Source organism: Natator depressus, chromosome 5 (genome assembly GCF_965152275.1).
Source record: "Natator depressus isolate rNatDep1 chromosome 5, rNatDep2.hap1, whole genome shotgun sequence".
Lineage (NCBI taxonomy): Eukaryota > Metazoa > Chordata > Testudines > Cheloniidae > Natator > Natator depressus.
In genome coordinates, this window is record NC_134238.1 from 28,050,906 (window position 1) to 28,068,825 (window position 17,920).

Here is a 17,920-nt window from a genome sequence, read left to right on the forward strand (position 1 = left end):
AGTCCCTCAGAATTCAGTTGGACACAGACAGTCCATAGTAAGGAGCCATACAGGACTGCACTGCCTCAAATGGAGCAACAGGAAGCATTCTGGAGAATGCCTTTTGGAGCCTCCAGGTGCACAGAGGATGTGTGCCCATCGCTACATCCCTTTGTGTGGAGCACCGTACTCCCCATACACAGCTGGACAGCTTTCTTGGCTAGTGCATATAGGAAAGCAAAGTCAGGGCCGCACCTCCTCCCATCCCCCTCTGGGGAAATGTGGCCTGAAATGGAGTAGGGATTCCCATGTGCAGGGACTGACCTTGCCCTTATATAGGACATTGGAGGGGTGGGTGAGGAAAGGTCCTTACCCTGCCACTCATTCTGCACATCTCTGTAAGGGCCAGCACACTCTGGCTCTTAGAGAAAATATGTAGGAAAATATCCAGATTGCATGTAAATTATATAACCCGCTCAGATCTATGACCATATTTGACTATTTCCATGACCATACCAAACTTAGGACAGCTCTTTGTTTGTGTATGGTATTACAGATAACCATACCTAGGCTTTCAATCATTGATGTATGCTGTTTGCTTCAATCAAATTTTTAATAATTTCTAAACCATATTGACACAGATAAATTGTTATCTCTATAGTGACCATATTGCAAAAGCTTCCTATTTCCAAATTACTTCTTCAGTTATGCAGTGTACCTGTTCTTTTGTGATTACTTGTCTATCTCTCAGCATGAGAGGGGAGAATGAGCTGGTACCTGGTCTGCCAATGTCACATCCCCTGCAAGACTTGTTACCCTGTGAAAGAAAGATATTAGGTTGATTTGACATGATTTGGTCTTGTAAAATCCACATTGACCGTTACTTATCACCTTGTTATCTTCAAGATGCTTACAAATTGATTATTTGCTACATTATTTTTCCAGATACAAAAGTTAAGCTGACTGGTCCATAATTCCATGGGTTGTCCTCATTCCCTTTTTCTTTTCCTTTGGGATCTCTCCCATCCTCCACAAGTTCTCAGAGATAATCACTAATGGCTCAGAGATTACTTCAGCCAATTCCTTAAATATTCTAGGATGCATTATGTCAGTCCCTGCTGACTTGACGACATCTAACTTGTCTAAGTAACTCTTATCTTGTTCTTTTCCTATTTTAGCCACACATCTTATGTTAGTCATACAGTCACTGCTAACCTTTTTGGTGAAAACTGAAACAAATAAAGGCAAACACTTTGGTCATTGCTGTATTGTCTGTTATTGTCTTCCCCTCCTCATTGAGTAATGGGCCAACCCTGGCCTTGGTCTTCCTCTTGCTTCCAATATATATGTAAAATGTTTTCCTGTTACCTTTTTTGTCCCTAGCTAGCTAGTTTAATCTCTTTTTTGGTGTGTGTTTGGGGTTTTGACTTGATCTTGCTAATTTTGTCCCTATGTGCTTGTGCTGGTTTTTATATGCATCCTTTGTAATTTGACCTAGCTTCCACTTTTTGTATAACTCTTTTTTGAGTTTCGGGTTGTTGAAGATCTCCTGGTTAAGCCAGAGTGGTCTGTTACCATACTTCCTATCTTTCCTATGCATTGGGATAGTTTGCTTTGGTTCTCTGTCTCTTTAAAAAACTTCCAACTCTCTTGAACTCTTTTTTCCCTTAGACTTGCTTCCCATGGAATTGTACCTACCGAATTCCTGAGTTTGCTAAAGTTTGCCTTCTTGAAGTCCATTGGCTTTATTCTGCTGTTTTCCTTCTATCATTCCTTAGAATTGTTAACTCTATCATTTCTTGATCACTTTCACCTAAGATGCCTTCCACCTTCAAATTCTCAACCTGTTCCTCCTTATTTGTCAGAATCAAATCTAGAACCTCTCCCCTCGTCACTTTCTCCACCTTTTGTAATAAAAAGTTGTCTCCAATGCGTTCCAAAACCTTGTTGGATAATCTGTGACCTGCTGCATTATTTTTCCCAACAGATGTCTGGGGTAACTGAAGTCCCCCATCACCACCAAGTCCTGTGCTTTGGATGATTTTGTTAGTTGTTTGAAAACACCCTCATCCATCTCTTCTTCCTGGTTAGTTCACTACAGTAGACACCTACCATGACATCACCCTTGTTTTTTACCCCTTTTATCCTTATCCAGAAATTTTCAGCAGGTCTGCTTCCCATTTCTATCTCTACCTTAGTGCAAGTGTATGAGCCTGATATACAAGACATCTCCTCCTCACTTTTTCCCTGGCCTGTCCTTCCTGAACAAGCTGTACCCTTATATACCAATATAGTAGTCGTGAATTATCCCTCCAACTCTCTGTGGGAGGCAGGGGAAAAAAGTGATTGCAGATTTTTTTTATTTAATCCATAAACTTGTTTTAGTAACTGAACTTGGTTTCACATGTTCTGGGATGCGTCATGTTATTTCTTGCCACAGTGGATTGCGCAAGTCATATGGATCAGACATAAAGTGAAGTGACTGCCTCTGTTATGTGTAACAGGCCTTATCTCCAGGGGCTGTCCTGACATTTACAAGATAATGGGCTTCAATCATGGTATTAAATTGCTGAAAATAAAAGCTACATTCCAAAGGGTACCATTTTTTTGGAACTAATGAAACCTCAAGGGTAATAATAGAGCCTACAGCCTACTCCAGGAGCCTCCAATTATTAGCTCGTAGCCTGGAGTTGTGATTATTAATATTAGCACTCTTCTCTTAGATTTGAAAGGAGGATACCACCTAGAAACTAACGGGTCTTTGACACACCCTCAAGGCACCTACCAGCGAGAACTGTCTTTCTGCTCTGATAGGATCCAGTGAAAAACACAGGTAAGGAAACTCCCCACCCCCGTGCATCACAGAAGAGGTGTTCATGGAGCCTGCCTATATTGCCATGCAGAAGCACAGTGAGAATTCACGAAGGTCAAATCTCACAGTGAGGGAGCAGCAGTAGCACCCCCCAGGTCACCTGTGGGTTGATGTGCTCTGAAACACTTGGTGAGGTTGAGAGCTCCTTTCTTCAACTCTGCTGTGCTTTGGATCATTTTCCTGGGGGAAAAGCCATTTTTGCTGAGGTGCTGCTCCACTTCTCATGCTTTAGTTCACTCTGAGGCAAGTGCTGCTGTGGACAGAGTTGCATGCAACACTCCACGTATGATATTTGCCATACTTGGTGCCCCCCTGCATCACATATTTAAAGGTGTCTGCCCAGTTTTAAAAACACATAAAAACCAGACACCAAAATCTGGCAGCAGCAGCTCTAAAGGGCCACGCAGCAGGGACCTGGAGAGGAGGGAGGTGGGGGGGTGGATGGGAACTGGGGAAGGGAGCAAGTTGGGGCTTCCAGAACTGCTGTGGGCCTCTCCCCTGGCCCCGGAGCTCGCTGCTGCTGGCGGGGAGAGAGGGACCCTTCCCCTGGGGCCCCATGCTCCGCGCTGCCTGCTGGCAGGAAGAGGGCTGGGGGGAGTCCTCTGGCCCCAGTCCTGGGGCAGACTGCCTGCACCCCAAACTCCTCATCTCCGGCCCCACCCCAGAGCCTGCACCCCCAGCCAGAGCCCTCACCCCCCCAAACATCCTAATCCTCTGCCCCAGCCCTGAGCCCCCTCCTGCACCCTGAACCCCTCATCCACGGCCCCACCCTGCACCTCTCCCTCTGCCCTACCCTGGGCCACCTCCCACACTCCTTACCATTGGCTTACTAAGGCTAGTGTCTAGTGTTAGTTATATAAAGTGGGTTAAGCTGGACTGTATTGAAGTATTATGATTTTATGAAAACTGTAGGCAAAAGATATAATTATGTTGTGTCACAGGCATCAACAATTTTCTTCAACTGGGTCACGAGGAAAAAAGTTCGAAAACCACTGCCAAGGATCTAAACTGCCAACTGGAATTCAGCGACAAATGTCACTGTCCTTTTCAAAGGATTGAATTAAATGAGTCAGCATTGCAGCTCGGTGTAAGCTACACAAAAAGCCACTTCCAGCAGAAATAACCATAGCAGCTGTAAGGCAATAACTCCCTTCTGCCACTACTTCTGCCCCTCACCATTTCCCCTGAAATCTGTGAAGCAAACTCCAACTGCAGGGTTTCTGTGTGGGACAAAGGCGGGAGGCTATAGGGTCGCAAAGACAGCATAACCCCTTCCACCTCAGCAATGGAGAGATCCATGCACAGTGTGTCCTCTGTGAGCCTTGATGGGATCATCTGGATCCAAGCAAGCAAGCAGCTGCTCGATTGAAATGTAGGACCCAAAAGCTCTGCAAGTCCTAGCTTTATGGGGAAACATGGGTGATATGGTAGGGATTTCCAATTCCTATTTAACACCCCTTGAAAACAGCAGAACCTTAAGTCCCTCTTCTCAGCCAGGTTGCCCATTCAAAACACTTATACATCCCTTCAATGCCATGTCTCAGCTGGGAACTGGAGGAAAACATATCTGGCATTCATCCAACGCCTATTTAATGGCAACAATTAATCCTAAACTTTTTGCTGGTTTATAAAAGAGATAAAACAGAAAATAAAACAAAACAAAAATAGCTAACAAACAAAGCAGCCATGGAAGGTGCTTTAAGGCCCCAGTTTACCAATGGACTTAAGTATATGTCTAACTTTAAGCATGCAAATAGTACGTTGGCTCAAAGTTGGGCATGAGCTGAATTGGGGTTTAGTTCCCTTTAATGTCTAAACCCTCACTGACGTCACTCGTGAGATAGCCTTTACTCACGTTGCCCAGAAGTTAATGTGTTATTCACTGGCCTTTGGCTGAGTGTATGACCCAGAATGTGGCTGGAAAAATCATTACTGCTTCAGTATTTTCATCTTCAAAGGCATTCCTAATAGGGATAGATTCACTTCTTTTATTCTTTTTATTTTGAGCTTAAACCCAGAAACAACAGCAGTTTGTAGTTTTAATTATTTTTTTATTTAGTTTGTTAAAGCAAATTAAAAGTTTCTTCACTGATATGTCTGATCGTAATGGCTATAAAGGAATCAGTACGTTATCTGAGTACCCTCATATTTTCAAGGTCCATCATGATTTATTGAATAACAGCACAGTTAGTTCCTTTAAATCTATCAAGCAGACAGAATATTGCTAAATGCTATTTTACTACATAATAACTGACAGAGGAGATTGAGTATGAAGTCCTATAGCATCCAAAGCTTTCTCATAGTGTCATTAAACCATAAACATTAATTTCAGATGTTTTTCCTGGATTTATTTAAAATATGGTTATTGAATTTTTCAACTCATAAATCAACAGTACAAGCCTAAAACTCATAAAACAAGCATATGTTGATGCAGAGATCAAAACGGTTCCTATAATGACCATATTCGATAAAATTCACTCAGTTCTCTATTACCCACCATAAAGAAAAAGTGAAGTCGTGTATGTGCAATAGAGAAATTATGATAATATACAAAGTCCATAAATTAAAGAGAGAAATTTTGACTGATATGAGCACAGAACTTTGGAAGCATACAGCTCTTTGTATGTTTTTATGACCATCTTTTCTTTCTTTGTGAAGAGCTGGTCATGCACTCATTAAATAAATATTGCTGAGGAAAATCAAGTACTATGTCAGATACTCAATTCTGGAGACTGCCGCTGAGTTTTGCCAGACTGAACAGCCAAATACAACTGGGTAAGCTGAATAATTAGGCTGGAACTATATACGTGGTTTTGCAACCCTGCAAAGACTACATGTGGGAGCTCTATGCCGTTGAAAAGGCTAAATTTCCAGTTGCTTACCAATGCAACCCAGACATTGTTTCTAGCACCGGCCGACTTTAAAACCATGGGTTTCAGAGTAACAGCCATGTTAGTCTGTATTCGCAAAAAGAAAAGGAGTACTTGTGGCACCTCAAAAAGCTGGGGTATACATAAAAATACCATGGTTTTAAAAAAGAAAAGGAGTACTTGTGGCACCTTAGAGACTAACCAATTTATTTGAGCACGAGCTTTCGTGAGCTACAGCTCACTTCATCGGATGCATACGTAGCTCACGAAAGCTCATGCTCAAATAAATTGGTTAGTCTCTAAGGTGCCACAAGTACTCCTTTTCTTTTTTTAAAACCATGGTATTTTTATGTATACCCCAGCTTTTTGAGGTAATTTTTGAGGCATTTTACATGTTTTAAGTTAAAATTTTTCTCTCCACGTGAATCCTGCCCAATCAGACTCATGGTAACTGTGGCAGTTGGCCTTAAAAGCAGAAGGGTACAAGAAATAGTCCCAATACAGTTTTTAAAAATGCTTTAAACCATTTTCTAAAATAGTCTTTTCAGTAACTTACCTGTCTTCTACAGAATGTAGGATAGTGTCCTCTGATATGAGTATTTGACTGTTTATTTATTATTAGCAGGAGGAAAGGCCTGGTGGATCTAGGTGCTAGGCCCCAGCAAGGAGATGTTTGTGGAGGAAAGAGCCAAGCCCAACAGGGAGATAATGGGGAACTAAGGCCAGTTCTCTTCCTCCCCCTTCCAAAGCTGCTCTGGCAGCTACCGTGTGTTCCCAGTACAGTGTTGGGTGCTGCTACTGCTTCTTTGCTATTTGCAGGCTGCCAGAATTTTCCCTGAGACTCACAAGCACGAGTTGAACAGAATATCATGTGGTAAAGAAGAGGCACTTCTACAGCCTGAGGTCTGGTGGGAGAGCTTCTCAAAGAAAAGCCACAGTAATTGTTTATCATGCAAAATGGTAACAAAGTAAACATAGCCGTTGTTCCCTAGAGAGAGAGATTTCAACCTATATCTCATAAGGTAAAATTCATCATGAATGATTTATTTAAAAGAAGTCTCTTGTGCCTTTAAACATGTACTGACAAGTTGCATGTGCCATTAAAACATTTGTTTCAAACATGCTGGTAAATGACTAACTGTCGTTAATGTATTACTACCAAGTCATTAGTGTTATAACTTTTAAAATGAAACTGCTGTTTAACTAGAATACTCATTACATTTAATTTTAAGACTGAGCAGGGCAGAAACCTCCATTCCCCATTTGTGATTTATATTATGCTATGCTGATAACAAGTCATCCCCTATATCTCTGTGAATGGAGAGAGCCAGTACAGTCTAATGGAAATGTTTCCTCAAAAGTCACCCAAAAGCAGTATGCTCACTATTAAAGGGCCTAAGCCAAAGCACTTTTAGGCCAATGGGAGTCTGTCCATTGATTTTAATGGGTTATGGATCAGGAACAGAAAGATTTAATTCCTCTTTTGTGAAAAGCACTCCCTTTAATGAAATCAAGCCAGCAAAAGAGGGCCTCATTTTTCATTTGTAGTAAGAGTGGTGAATAGAAATGTACCAATATGAGTACATTGTCATCAGACAGGTGTATACTCATATAACTACTATTCATTTGCCTATCCACTAATTGTGAAAGTTGACTGTCTTTCTATACATTTCTACTAACCTGTTCTGTTTCCTGCTTACTTCACATTGATAGTACTATCGCTGTGGTCCTAGAACGAAATACCAGGTGGCTCATACTGGTACCCTAACTGGTTAAGATTCAGAACCACTTTGCAGAAACTTTGCAGTCACATGTGTAAAGCCCTACATGCTGTGTGTCCATTAAACTTTGCCCAGCGAAGGGGTGTAAACAGGCACTGTCTGTTACAGTTTTATGTATTGTTGCTTGTTTCCTACATGTAAAGGATGGTCTTGTGGCTTCAGCACAGGACTCAGAGTCCAGAGAACAAACTTCTACCTCCAGCTCTGCCATGGAATGATATTGCACAAGTTACTTAAATGTTCTGTCTCAGTGTACCAGCTGTAAAAAAGGGAACATGTAGAGGTGTTTGAAAAAGAGGAAAAGTACCTTGCAGAGAATGGCTGATCTTCCACTTCTATCTGAGAGAGCTCTCCTCCAGTACAGGTAAACAAGGCCTGTGTTTTGGGAGTTGAAGGACCAGAGTGCTAGTCTTATGTCCTCTTGGCTGTTGAGAGTGCATGACTCTTGCCTAGTGACAGTGTCTGCTGTATGAATCACGTGGAATAATTATAATATACAGCTTCTTGTGTGAGTGGAAGTCTTTCTATACTCTGTTCCCCTCCACACTTGCACAGCAACACAGCATTTCATGTTAAGTATCCTCATAATGCACTTGGAAACCAGTTTTCTACTTTTTCAGCACTAGCAGGACATAGGAGTTCTTTGACATTGTGCCAGGACATCAATAAAAGATGAATTTGTATTTTACCATGCAATAAACTTCAGGGGTTAAGAGAAGACTTCTCCAGAAATGTATCACCTGCTTCCAGTCAGGTCCTTTCCTTCAGTCAGTCATCATACACCTATAGGTCTTTTCACTATTTTCTCTCCGGTTGTATACAGGACTTCACAACTAGAAAAGATGCCTACCGATTGTCTGCTGACTGTCACTCTAATATTCAAGGTTACTCTGTCTTGTAAACCCCCTTGAATCTTTAAAAGGCCATCGAGGCCAATGTTTTTTCTCTGTCACAGTGGAGGAGAGATTTTATTAACAGGAGATAATCAATACACCATAGCACTGGCAAACGATAACAACAGGCTTAATATTTTCATAAACAGCACAGTTCCAGTCAAATTAAGCAACTAAGCAATTAAGCAACTCTTCAAACTTTCTTTCTGCCAGTTAAAGGTGTTGCTATTTCTAGTTTTATCTTATCATTGGTCTAATTTAGACGTAAGTCCTATATTGTTCGTCCCCTAGGGGCACCCAGGACACCTTCACACACTCAACGGCCATTGACTTAACAAAAACACCATACAAGGCATTGCAAGATCAGGACTCCTATGTGAGGAAAGTGTTGTTTCTGTCTCTTTGGCTGCTTGCCTTTTTTGCAGGCCCCAGAGAATTTAGATGTCTTATCCAACAGGCATGAAAGGATCATTTGAATTACTACTCCTTTATTTCATGCACAAGAATAGTTACTCTGAGATTTGTTTTTTTAAATTAAAACACTATCCATGTTCTTTTTCTTACCAGCTGTGTCATCTGCAATAGTGGGAACACATCCACTTTATGTTTTCACACTATCACCCACACTCTCATTTCTTGAGTTTCTTATGATTAAACAGTTTTGGCTACCATTTTCCCGGGCAGATAATAATATGATACAATTTCAAGGGCTTTATATTTTACCTGGTTTGTCCAGATATTGATTTCTGCCAAATGTTTGTTTTGCCATTTGTTTCAGTTAACTAGAATATCATATTCCATTGAAATGAATAGTTTAAAAGTGGGCTTTTTGCAGCTTTTCCCGGGATTTAACTGGAGTAGAATGAGACATTACCATCAAAACTTAAACAATAACAGGAATGAAAAAAAATCAATCTCATTTCTTTGTACATAGCAACCAATATATTTAATGACTATGATTTGTATAGCAAACATACACCACGGTATAATTAATTATTGTTGTGATGTTCCATAAAGCAGACCCCTGGACATTTTCCTTCCATAAACTGAAGTGGGAAGTATTTGCCCTTACAAACTAAATGTATGCAGAACGAGGCTAGGATTGCAATATGCAAAGTACATTCTCTGGCCTGTATGAAACAAGTGGTTGGACTCAAGCCAGTTCCTACTAAATAGGTGCCCTTATCACAAAAACTATCGCTGGCAAAACTAATAAAAATTGGCCCCCTTGTTGGCAGTCTTAGAGTGGTCAAGCACCGAACAAATGTGATAAATTAATTGCTTACCCCTAAAGGAAATTCCTCCCAAAATAAGATTGAGGTACAGTGGGAGGAAGTTGGCACTGCCACTGCTCCTGCTATGCTAATGCATATGAGACTTCAGCCTCCACTCTTACCCATTCAGCTACCTTTAGGGCTCAGTTCTGAAAAGTCCTGAGCAGTGGAGCCCAATACAGAAAAGCAGTTAAACGTGTTTAACTTCAAGCATATGACTAGGCCTAATGACACTTGGTGGGACAACACACAAGTCTATGGAATAAATATGCTTCAGCACCAACTCATGCCAGGCCGCTCAACACTTCGAAAGATCAAGCCTTTAAGTACTACATTCTCTTTAAAATTACTCTCAGCTGCTCTTTCAAGCTTTTCTGTTTAGGACTGTGGTGTGAGCAATGGCTTGGCTATAACCACAGGCTCCATTTTATATGGTCTCTGATAGAGGGGTCTCCCAGGGAACCCAACACTTTGGGCTCTGCTCCCTGTCCATCTTGTTTTATCTCCCAATTAATAGTTTCTCCCTTAGCGGGAGTACTGCAGGAACAATTACTTTTTCCCCTGCACTGAAATGTAACAGGAAGGCAGGGTTCTCCTGTTGACACAGCTTGGAGCAAGTGTTGGAACTAGGTAAGGAACTGCTAACTGAGTCCTGCTTGACTCGTTGCACGAGGTGGGGGCTCATTACCTCCACTCTGTTTTGGAGATGGGAGTGGCTCCCTGGCTAGAGAGGAGCTGGGCTGAGCAGCGTCTAGGGAAGAACCCTTGAAGCAGCAAAGAGTTGTCCTGGACTTTGCTATAACATCATGAGTTTCTTTGCAACTAGGAAATGGATGAGTTTTAATCCTATACAGTTTTTTGGTGGATGGCAGGAATTCATTTGGTCACATGGAAGAAGTGTCTTGTGTTGCTCTGTGGCTATATAAGAAGCATCTGTGAGACCATCTAGAGAAAATATTGTTCAAACTGCCTTAGTCAGAAAGATTCTTGGGCCTGTGAGTGCATCTAACAATGTGCTGGCATGCCAGGCTGCTAACACAGAGAAGAACAGGGAGATTCTCAGAGTCACATCAGTGACGTGCCAGACCCTCCAGTGAGGGGTAAAAAGTGTTCCTGAATCACTACAGTATCTCAAAATATTGAGCCTTCAGCCAGCACTCTCTGGCACTGATTACGTGGAGTTCGCAGCAGTACAAATGATTTCGTAATGTCTTTATCTATGTTTAGCTTTGCCTTCATGTAAGTTCATCTACAAAAAGAGAGGCAGAAAAAAGTAGTAGTTAAGTAAATTATTAATACAGGCTTAGAAATAGTGTTAAGTGATAAACTTAAAATGCAGTTGTAGGACAGTGAAAAAATGCCCGCATCCTAACTGGCATCTTTTAACAGTCAGGCACCAAATGATCTGTTTTAATTTGAATATTAAAACTTGGAGAAACTTACAGATCCAGAAATAAACACATGCACAAAATATTTGCAACCAACATATTGAATTTCTGACAGAGTCAAAGATTATTAAAGAAACAGCTCTTTGGTCTTCCTACTCCTTGTACTGAAAATGGGAAGAAAAAAACAAGGATACTTTATTACATCAAAATATGTTGGCATGTGAATGTTTTTGTTCCCAATATTTTATGTTCTAAGAGCTTGATTTTCAGAGATGTTGGGCACCTGCAGCTGCCATTGGCTTCAACTGGAATTGTGGATACTCAACACTTCTGAAAACCAGACACCAGGAGTAGCATCCTGGCTCCGTTGAAATCAAAGTTTTGCCATTGACTTCAGTTAGTTCAGGATTTCACTCTGTTTCCACTATAGAAAATGAGGTATTTGTGTATCTTACCTGTAGTGCTTTCATGGCTCAAGCTGTTCCCTGCCAATCCCTTTCTGTCACACTTTGTAACTACATTTTACTTCAGGCAGCTGATTTAACATCTCAGTACAACCAGATTTCTTAGAGCCAAGATACAGACTATCCTCAGATTCCAATTTCCAATCTCCAGTGCATATTTTTAAATGACCTTAACTCCAAAGGTACTAACAAAAAATATTCCTGCTAAAAATTAAATAAGAAACCCCTACTTATATAAATACCTGTAACACCAAAAATTAATTTTGAAGTAGATTTGTCATGATTCTGCAATCTTTGCTTATGTGAATAGCACCTATGCACATGAGTAGTTCCACTGAGGAGTCAATTGTATTTGCATTTGTAATTAGTTTACGGATACCATCTCACCAAGATCGGCAAAGATGTCTTCTAAAGCTATCCTGAGTCATTTATCACGACTCACTTGTTCTTATGTGAATATGCTATGAATGCAAAGCTAAACATACTGAAAGATATCATCTTGTTATTTGTTCTATTTGCAAGCTTCTGTTGATCAGTGCCAGAGAGTGGTGGCTAAAGGCTCAGTTATGGTAACACTTTGAAAAGTGCCTATGTGATTTAGGAGCCTAAATCGCTTAGGCGCTTTAAAAATTTTACCCTTTGGGAACTTGTCCAGGGACTGAGAAGTATTGGGGTGACTTCACCTAGTTGTTACTCAATTTCAGCAGAGGTAACAGAATTAGAACAGTGGACTTTTTATTTAAAGTTTCTTTAAATAGTACTTTATCCTTTTCAAATAGTTGTGCTGCAGTGCCCGTATTTCATGATGTGGCAAGAAATTTTATGTCCCTTTTTAAAATTAAATTTTGTTCCCAATTACTTGCAAGCCTTACTGACACTTTGTTTCACTTTCAGATACAGGTTGCTCCCCAGGTTCACCGCCTAACTGGTTCCAGTAACCTGTACAACATATAAGTAGTAAACTGCAAATTCACACAAATATTCTCTTGCTATCCTGTGTCTCTTATCAATCTGCTTCCCTCTTATTCCTAGGTCTTCCCTCAGTACCATTCCTCTTTCACTCACAGGTCTCTACTTTGGTACTGATTTTGCCTTCCCTCCTAGAGTTTTTGCAGTTCTTTGGCTATGTTTCTCTTGGTTCCTGGTGCATGCTCCACCATCATGATAGTTGCTGGATAAGGCCTTGTTATTTCTCACTCAGACCCAGAATTGCTTTCCCAAAATAGTTGGCGTTTACCGGGTCTCTCAGTCTAGTCCAGCACTAAAGTCTCTCTCACTACTTTCGTGTGGGTTTTCTCCCACAGAAATGGCTTTCTGGAGGGCTCTTGCTGGGTCTCAGAAGAGCGTGATTGTGTTGCCGCACCTTTTTTCAGCCTGCGTCACTGGAACCTCACAGGCTGGAACCGGTTTTCCATCTCGCGGTTCACCCCTCTTATTTCCATTGCCTTCGCTGCCTCTCACTTCTCACTGGGGAGATTCTTTTCTTTTTTAAATGCTGGACTTAAGGAATCTCAGTGTTGCATAGTTATTTGTGGCTTGGCTTTCTCTCCCAACCTTTCGTGCTGTTCTCCTACCAGTTCAAACTTCGAAGCTAAATCATTCTCTTTCTCTAGGTATATTACATATCACAGTCAAGAAAGAGAGATCATATCTTTGCACTCATTGCTATTGCTCTTATTATTAGAAGTCCTCATCTGTTGAGTGCTATAGCTGTGCGGGGTAATCTTAGAGATGCAGCTGTATACTAATAACCTCTCTAGTCTGCAAGCAGAACATTCAGAGAGATTTTATTTTATAAGCCATGGGCCTAAATCAGCTCTGCTGAAAGTAGGCATGACTTTGTGCATCCTGACCTTCCACGGCTGCAAATGCATTAGGCAATTGTCAATGCAATTTTTTTCCTTCTGCTGAAGTCTGATGAATTGTAACTACTTGTGCCAGGACTGAATTTGGGCCCTATATCATTGCACTGACTTTTAAGGACATTTATAGACTTTCAGGCAAAAAAACCCAAACACTTTTAAGCAGTTAAGCTATTTAAAGTTTATTGATGTTTTCCACAGTACTGGAAAGACATCATTATCATAAATTATTATTATTAATGTGGTGCTCTGCACCCCATATTCACCATAGTGATATGATTATGATATGATTATGACATAATGATGATGCATCTTGTACAAAATACGTCATGTGAGGGATCAATGGAAAAAGTTATGGTTTGCTGAATATGGTTATCCTATTTTTTAAATGTATGCATATCTCATTTTTTATATTTTCGTATCTGGAGTAATGAATATTGACTATGCATCTGTATTTCAGATGTGTTTACTCCTAGGTAAAGCCCACAGAGTAGTTTACTCCAGTCTAGCCAGCACATTGTGAAGGGACTGGCCAAGGTAATGGCTCATCCACAAATACAGTGGGCTGTGGGAAAAGTTTAGCCTCTCCTGATATGCTTTCCTGTGGACAATTCAGCCAAAATATGGGTAATGGCTGCCATGACTCATCAAAGCATGCAAGGACATGTGACTAGATCGCGTGCTACTGGACTCAAACTTGGTGCTTGCAGTTTTCCACAAACTCTGCTGGGGGGCTCGAAACAAAGAAGCCACATGGAAGAAGCTATAAAAGGGAAAGTAACATCACCTCTGGGCCTCATTCCACCTACAACACAGTACCTGAAAACACCTATGGAACAAAGACTGAACTGGGAAAGGAGATCCCAGACAGGAAAGAAGAAAGCCTGCCTGTGTAGGAAGGCTTGGTGGACTGTTTGTACTATCTAACAGGTGAGACACTGCTTGATTCAAATCCTGTCTAGTTTATAAAGCTTAGATTGCATTTTGTTTTTTTTCCTTAGGTAATCCGCTTTTACCTGTACGCTCACTACTTATAATCACTGAAAATCTACCTGTCTGTAGTTAATAAATGTATTTTGTATTTTTTACCTAAAACTGTGTTTTGCTAGAAGTGCTTGGAGTATCTGCTCAGGAACAAAAACTGGTGCATTGTCCTCTCCACTTTGAGGGAGGGATGGACTCGATAATAAACTTATACTGGTCAGACTTTTGACCAGGGCAAGATGGTACAGCTCTGGGGTCCTAGGCTGTGGAGCTGGGGAGAAGCCTTCATGTAACTGCAGCTGGGTGTGTTCCTGCCTGTGTAAAGGTTTGTGTGAGTGCAGGGCCAGGAGCGGTCTGCAGCTTGTCACAGCAGCACAGTGTGAGAGGGAACCCAGGCTGGTGAGACAGAGAGCTCAGTGGTGCCCCAGTTCCAGGTTGCACTCCAGGGGGCCCTGATACAATTAATAATAATTTTTATTATTATTTATATTGTGGTATCACCGACAGGCTCTAACCAGGGATCCATTATGCTAGGCACTGCATCAAAGAGCAATGTAAAGACAATCCCTGCCCCAGACAGCTTGCAGTCGAGGAATGTACATGTGTTTAAGATAACTCCTTTTTCTGAATGTAGAGAGTATACAAGTGCAATATATTTAACAGAATGAAGGAAAACCCTTTTATTCATGTCTTTGCTCTGGTTTCTGTGCTGTGTCCATGTATATTTTACTGTAGAAACTACATCATAAATCTTTTGGAAATCTAGCATTTACTAGCAGGGCGGGATGTACAGCCAACGCATGGACATACTTGTCCTCCATCCCCATAGAAACAATACTTGCTTAGAATCAATACATCCATTTTTTTGCTCTCTCAAGTGTTTTGGCAACAATATATCTGTAAGACTGAGTGCACTTATTTGAGAACTGACACTAGATGAACGTCAAGTCTACGGAAAGCAAACACAAACATTATGTTCTGTAATACACTGCAGATGTCAAACAGCTTTCGGTCTGATGTTAAATAAATGACTCTGAAATAGCTTTTATGCAGATTGGAAAACTAAATATTATTAACCTATTACTGTAAACTGTCAGAAGCTCTTTTAGCACCTTCATGCCACTGTACCTTTTTCATCATGGAACGTGATAAATTACCTGTGTGATATTTGGCAGGGAGGGGAGGAATGAACTTGTTATGTTAAGTTAACCACTAAAAGCAGTGGATCCAAACAACAGTACAAACAGAATTAAAATTCATTCACCACATGGTCTTGTTTAAAAAAGGCAGTTTATTTGAAACATTCGCTCTGTTTAGTGGCACCATTTATGAGTTTTAAAAAAACCCACTGCATAATGTGGGCTATAGCATGAAACCCTCCTCTAAGCCTAGATCCTGGAAACACCTGAGCATTTGTGTAGTTTTATTTATGTGAGTAGTCCCTGCTGAGGCCGGACACATTTCTCTTATTGGTTTCATTGGGGTCTGGATCAGGTCCCTAGTAAAACACCATTTATAGGCGCTAGATCCTAGTCCTAGAGCCAAAAACCATATGCAGCAGGGGCAGCATCACACATCTGGCTGTGCGACCAGTGTACTGCAAGGCACTGTTTGTTGCTGCTTTCTCCAGAAGCAAAATGCTCAGCGGTACTGTGGTCATTTTGGACTGTTCTCCCAAGCTGCATACAAAATAAGCATTTGTCTTGCCAACCCCCGTCCTGTAACCCCAGTTTGTGGCTTGCGGTGTTTGCCTCATTGCTTGTGCGCCTCTTTCAAGCATTTCCCCCCATTTTCTCCCTGATGCATCAGAGCAGGCAAGGTGGCCCAGAGTAAAGTCCCAAAGTCTTTCAGTGTACTACACTATAAAAATTATATTTTGAGTTACAGTGAGCTGTCAGTTATAATGAAGTTGTGCCATATAAGAGGATTTATATGTACAGAATGGAACAGCCCTGGCCATGTAGCAGTCTGCCTGCAGAAGGGATACGGCCATTGTTTATAAGCCACTCCTGCAGAGTGAAGTCCATTGACTGGAGTTCCTGGAGTTGTGTGAGGAGATACGTACTTTCCTCTTAAGAGTGCTAGAATTTTAGGGATACGGGACTGGGGACTATACTATATATACACTCTGTTCACTAAGTTGTAGGCAACTGAACAAAAACAATGCAAGTATTGTGGGATCCACAAAATGTGGGAATGGAGTCATTTGTTGTAAGACTTTTATTTTAATGTATTTATTGCTATATTATTATTTATTATATTCATCATCATCATTATTATTTATTTGTATTATCAGAATATGTAGGAGCCCCAATCATGGACGAGGGTCCCATTGTGCTAGGTGCTGTGCAAAAACAATATGTTGGGGGGAAATGAGAGCGGGCCACAGCATTTTCTATTGGTTTTATTATGTTGAGTTTCCCATGCTTGCAACCTCAGGTTACAATGTAATAAGAGAAGGGGGGACAGCCGTCCTTTCCCTACGCTCACCATCACCTTCAGTTAAATCTTTGGAATATGTTTTTATTGCAAATCATTTAAGACATGACAGCTTGATACTGTCAAATCATGCATAATTTCATGGGCTTCAAAGACTATTGTTAATATGCTGGAATTAGTCATTAGTCAGCACTCAATAAGGTTTCCAATTGCCAGGCTGTGCCAGGGTTTCCTGTCATTTTCTCTGTTTGATGCTTTGATTCCCATTTTCAGTAACTGGCACCAGTGAACTGCCACTATGAAATTTACACACTGCCAAATGGTCCTTTACTGTAGAAATGCAGAACTAGCAAGTATGTACCCAATTGAACAGAAAATAATCAAAACATAGACATAGAGCATCATTCTTTACTGTCTCCACAGCCAGCAGCTCAATATTCTCAATGGATGGCCTGTGCCCCCAAAATCTACTCTGTCGAGCTGTCTACCAGAGTCTTGATTTTCACCTACAGCTCCATCTGAAGCAAAAGGGAGACGTCCACCACGGAGAAGAGGTGCAGAAAAGTAAGATATCTACAGCCGGTATTACCTTTTCCACCTAATCTTTGAAAGGCCGGAAAGGGGATAATGAGTTTTCTCAGTAGCCCTACCCCTGCCCAACGCAAGCCTGCCTCCCAGCCTCTTCTATATGTGTGGAGCCCACCCACCAGAAGTACCCTCCACGGGGTCTTGGGAGAGGGGGCAGGTGTGGAACATTACTGTAGAGATGGTTGAATGCACCTTCCATGCAACAACAGCTGATCCCTGAGCAAGGGGGCTCTTTCTTACATGGATCTGGGGTGCACATTGAGCTAGAAACTCAGAAAGTTGCAGTGTCTCAAGTTGCAGTGGGGGAGGTCTAGGTTGGATATTAGGAAAAACTATTTCACTAGGAGGGTGATGAAGCACTGGAATGGGGTCCCTAGGGAGGTGGTGGAATCTCCATCCTTAGAGATTTTTAAGGCCAGGCTTGACAAAGCCCTATGTGGGATGATTTAGTTGGGGCTGGTTCTGCTTTGAGCAGGTGGTTGGACTAGAAGACCTTCTGAGGTCTCTTCCAACCCTAATCTTCTAT